The sequence below is a fragment of the Curcuma longa genome, chromosome 17, assembly GCF_044706935.1.
Source record: "Curcuma longa cultivar G26 ecotype Majalengka, Jawa Barat chromosome 17, ITB_CL_G26_1.1, whole genome shotgun sequence".
Lineage (NCBI taxonomy): Eukaryota > Viridiplantae > Streptophyta > Magnoliopsida > Zingiberales > Zingiberaceae > Curcuma > Curcuma longa.
The window spans coordinates 4,168,964-4,175,086 of NC_133877.1; positions in this window are offsets into that span (position 1 = coordinate 4,168,964).

Genomic DNA, 6,123 nt, shown 5'->3' on the forward strand with positions numbered 1-6,123 from the left:
CGATGTCATTGAATCTAAAACTGTTGTAATAACACTTATTTTTTTATGTTGTTTTGTAAATTATGATCGAGCAAGAGTGACATCAATCTAATTCTCAATAGTACAAAATTATCATAATATTATAAATTCACCCAACAAATAACAAATAGAAAAGCACCGATGTATTTAATCACCTCAATATTTACAAATAACCAAAAGTAATCAACACAAATATTCTTTTTGCAACATATTACACATTCTATGAAAAAAGCTAATAAGAAATACACATCAAGTCAATATCCACAAATTACATTCCATGAAAATGTATGCATCCTCCATGCAAGGAAAAACCATCCATTGCTCATGCCACACAATACATTTTCTTGACCATTGTGTTGACAATATAGTCTAACTTAAGCTGAAGCCTTTAGGGTCACAAAATAGTGGAGTGTATCATATTAGTTCATGGTTTTTCTTGAAGGTTTGCTCAAGCCACCATCTGAAAAGAAACAATGCGATTGAACATAGGATGAAGCCTTTAGTGTAACAAAACAGTGAAATATATCAAATCAAACTAAAGCAATGTATTAGATCAAGCTTTATCTAAGCCCCACAAAGTTTTTCAATAAAAAATGATACAAAATAAACACAAAATCAGAGAAATTATTTACCGGTGTAGTAATCAGGACCCTCTTAAACTTGTATTTCCATTTCATTCTTGTCTGTGTCTATTTTAGCAAGACACAAAATCATTTAGTTAAATTAGTAATGATTTGTCTGTATAGTTGAAATTTGTAGTATCAATATAGTTGAAATTTGTCTGTACTCCAGTACTTCCCAGGTGTTGCCACCTTTCCTGTGTGTCCATTGCAAACCTCAACTTTGCATACAGTTGTAGAATCTAGCAAGTCTCGCACTTCTTCTTTCTGAATCTTGAGAATCCAAGTCAAAATTATGATATCAAATGAAAGTGTGCTTCAAAGTTAAATCAGTAATGAAAGGCTACTCGATATATTCATGCAAATCGAAAAGAAGTTAGATTACACTCGTTAAAGGAAACAATAATGATAATTACAATGTTGGAAAAAGAAGCAATCAAGACAATTTACAATTAAAGAACTTAATTAATAGACTCTGTAATCATTTATAATATTTTAAAGATGACAGATATCTTAATTAATAGGCAAGTGAATTTTAAACAGAAATGGAAGTTGGAAAACAAGCATACAGTGTACAAATTCATGAAGGTAACCTCGTGTAGAGGAACAACTAGTTTACCAATCAATAACAAGTAAAACTATTGGCACAAACACAATACATGTCAGTGAGAATAGCAAGTGGGATCTTATCGACTGGAAAAACAATTCTTAGCTGGCTTAAGCCTCGCTTTAAAAGCAGATAAACAAGCTATTGTTTTACCTCAATGAATGAAACACGAAGATGAAATTCTGCTTGATGCTTCAAGGTTTCGATCTTGCTAAACAGTGCATTCATGACATGGGGGATAAGGCCTGTTTGAGAACTTTCCTTGAATCCAGTTCCCATGGTATATGTCTTCCCTGATCCAGTCTGTGGCACATAAAAAATATCAAAATGCTAACATCTTAAGTATGCATTCTAATATGCCACTTCATCTTTGAAAACAGTAAGTAGCTTTAGGTATTGTTCTACTGAACCTGCCCATATGCGAGAACAGTAGCATTATAGCCATCGAACAATCCATCAACAAGTGGAGCAACACATTCATCAAACATGGCAGAGGATGGAGAACATGTACTCCCATATACATGATCAAAGGTAAAAGAATGGCTCCCTATTTACACCTGCACATTGGTAAACCCTAAATAAACACAACTTTGGAGTAGACACCACAGTGAAATTGCTAACCCTAAATAAAGGCGGCTTGTTGCTGTGATAGGCGGCGGTGGTGAAGCAGGCTGCTTATCTTCGGAGCCGGTGGTGAAGCGACGGCTTGTTGCTGTGATAGGCGGCGGTGGTGAAGCAGGCTGCTTATCTTCGGAGCCGGTGGTGAAGAGGCGGCTTGTTGCTGTGATAGGCGGCGGTGGTGAAGCAGGCTTCTTATCTTCAGAGCCGGTGGTGAAGCGGCGGTGGTGCGGTGGTGCGGCGATGCGGTGCAGAAGAAGGAGCAGGCGTGGAAGGATGCGGTGGGGAAGCTAGGAGCAGACGCCGTCGAAGGATGCGGCATGGAAGGATGCAGTGCGGAAGTTAATTAGGGTAAATGTTATTTAGTATTTGATTTATAAAAATATAATTAGGTAAAACTTATAATAAATTATTTATTTATTTATTTATAAACTAAATATTTATAAAATATTTAATTAAAATAATTTTATAAAATGTAAATGAAAATAAAATTTTTAAAAACATAAACAAAATTTTTATTAATTTATAAATATTTATTTATATTTATATAAAGAGAATTTTTATTCATTTATTAATTTATAAATATAATAAAAACGCTTATATAAACATAAGTAATAATGACAACGATTTAGGGGTTTTGGAGTTTTGGAAGTGCGCAGTGGAAGATCAGCGGGATGTAAAAATATTAAGGGGTTTTGGAAGCACGCAGTGGAAGTCGGGTTTAGGGGAAGAGAGGGAAAGAAAAAAGCGAAAATATATAACGGTTTTAAATCGTTGTTATAGCTTCCAAAACCGTTGTTGTCGTTACAAAAAAACGCACATAGACAACGATTTTCAAACCGTTGTCGTAGTCTTCAAAAATCGTTGTTGTAGTCCCAAAATAACGGACATAGACAACAATTTTAAAACCGTTGTTGTAGCCTCCAAAAATCGTTGTCGTAGGCTCCAATCAACCTCTCAAAGACATCGGTTTTTGTTAAAATCGTTGTAAAAAAATAAAAGATATCGGTTTTGACATAAAATCGATGTCTTTTGAGTGTTGTTAATTACCGATTTTCTTGTAAGTAAAATAAATTTTACATTGCATATTGCTTTATTATGGATGATTAGTGATTTTCAGCATACTCAAGATTATCAAGATGGAGCACATTTGGTAATTAGCTCTCCACATTGCATGATAGAGTTTGATGCATTTTCATTACCTTACCGTGGGAAGATATCATGGTTTGATAATCATCATAAATTTTTACCAAAAGAGCACTCTTTTAGACATAATGAGAAATAATTCATAAAAATGAAGTGGTCAGAAAACTTCCACCTATAATCCAATTAAGAGAGTAAATACTTGAGAAAATACACAACTATGGATTCGTACTAGTAACTCATATCAATTCTAATGATTTAAATACATACATTGTTAAGGTGTGCAAGTGTGGTTGGAAGAAAAGAATCATATTTTGGGAGCTATCATATTAGAAGTATTTACTCATTCGATATAATTTAGATGTGATGCATATTAAAAAAAATTGATAATATTTTTAATACTGTGATGAATGTTCTTGGAAAAACTAAAGACAACAAAATTACGTGAGGAACTGAAAGAATTAGTTAGTAGAACTGAGTTGCATCAAAATGAAACAACCAATAAATTTACAAAGGCTTGTTATACATTAAACAAAGAAGGTAAGTAAACTTTATATAGTTGATTGAAAGAAATCAAATTTCCTGATGGGTATACCTTAAACTCGATATATGGATATGAAATGTTTGAAATGAAGAGTCATGATTGTCATGTGTTCATGCAAAGACTTATTCCTATACCTTTCTATGACCTACTTTCAAATAATGTTTGACAAACACTTACAGAATTAAGTCTCTTTGGGGGTTCAGAGATTTGACATCGAGAGTTATTATGATGGTCGATATGCTTCTACTAGAAATAGGCATTTCTCTTATAATACTATATAAACTTGAGTGTATATTCCCACTTAATTTTTTTCTTCAATGGATCATCTGTCGGTTCATTTTCCTTACGAGGCACGAAGTATCTTATTTTTTATCATATTATTTTGCTGATAATATGAAATTAGACATCGCAAGTGCCCTCAAAATTCTAATGATACTCAACCGATAGACCCAGAAATGCTTTCTATTTTTAAGTTTCTTAGTAAGTATTTGGGTGCATCTGTTTATAGATAGTTAAATCCAAAAGAATATCATACAACAATTACATATATACTCCTGAAATGTGAGGAGGTTAATCCTGCATAAAATGAGTTAACTTCTATATTCAAACATTTATCCCCTTATGTTTATTTTGTTATACTATATATCTTAAAATTAACTTCATTGACAGCTTATACGAATAACAACTATAACTATAAAATCCAATAAGATGAAAGGATAATGGATCTTGCATCAGGACCTCTCCGTAATATAAGAGTCTACTCTGGTTACTATGTTAATTGCTTCAAATTTCATATGACACAACACAATTCACACACACTAACATATAATTCTAGTGTTTGTGTAAAAGGATCTATCAACAACACTAACACTAAATATGATTACTATGGAAGACTTGACAAAAAATTATTGAGGTTGAATATCCTACTTTATCCATGAAAAAGTATATGTTATTCAAATGTTCATGGTATTATCCGACTCCAAGAATAGGTACCAGAATACATTCAAACTATAATTTAGTTGAGGTTCATGAAAATAAATTAGATTTAACAAGTTTGAACCCTTCATTTTTTACAGTACAAGTTGGTCAAGTTTTCTATCTTGAATACCCGATAGAGAAAAGAAGAAATAGTACGAAGGGAATAAGATATAGTGAATAGTTAGCAGTTTGTAGAATGAAGCCTTGCTCCACCATAAAAATATCAAACTCCATCACGAACCAAAACTATAATGCATTTCAAAATGAGAAAGTGGAGATATATTTAGTTGATTCACAAATTCAATTTACATCCCAATTACTTGTAGATATAAATGTCTAGCAATGAGAAGTTTGATGTACTAATAGAGTCTATCAATGAAGACTTAGAAACTATTAATGTTGCTAATGATTCAAATTGTAATAATGATTAAATTTTAGGTACAATCTTGCTTTTTACATAAAAATCTCACTAATTTTACCATGTAAGCCATTAATGTTCTAATTTGATTATTATTTAGTATGTGTATGTGTTATAATGCTATCTTACATATCTTGCATCATGTTAAATATTGCAGTAGTTGGTCAGATTATTTTGAGAATTGTTGGAAATTGGTAAGTATTGATGTTATTAATTAGTAATTCAAATACATCTAATCATTTATTTATTATTTTGATAAATGAAAGTTTTTTCATGCAATTTTATTTCCGATGGTCATAGTGTAGCTGTTTATATAAGTAAAAAATTTAGAGAATGTCAGTGCACTTTTGGTATAACTATATGGATGTGTATAAAAGCAAGATGTGAAAGAATTTTAGTATCAAAATTTTTTTAAGTAATTTGAATATTATTGATACTGTATACTTTTATATCCTTTTATACTAATTTTTTTAATATTATTGCAGAAAAAATATACTTGAGAGCTAGGACATGAGACACAATTTCAAAAAATATAGAATAATTATTGTGCCAAACTATACAAGTGGAGAAGGAAGGGAACAAGGTCATCACATGTACTAGATGAGAATTGGAATGAATAGAAGACCATTTGGGTTGTAGAAAAATGATAGCAAAATTCATCGATTGCTCGAAACAATAGGAATACTGAGGTTGCTGGCCCGAACACCTGATCCACAAAACATATGTCTAGATCACGATTTATTGTAGATCATGCAATAGACTTGATAAGTCTACCATAAAGTTATATTAGAAATTTATTATTATTAGTAAACTTATTTTTATTTTATAAAAAAAGTTGTGTATGCAAGTTGATGCTTTACAAAGACGTACGTCTCACTTGTTGAGGCATTTTGCAATACACACAAGAAGAAGGATGACACTATTGTCGATGCTTGATCAAAGGTCATAGACGTAAAAATATAAACTTAATTACCGGTCACATTTAACAATTACTAGTTTTGTTAATTAGATATTAATAATATTTTTTACATAGGATGAAATCACTGATCAAGTTGCTTTAACATCTCAGCCTGCTATAGAGGGAAAGGAGTTACAGACTCCATTAGACGATGTACTAGATGATATATGACATTGTCGGTCGAAGGAAAAAAGAACTCCTTCTATGGCCTTGGCTCCC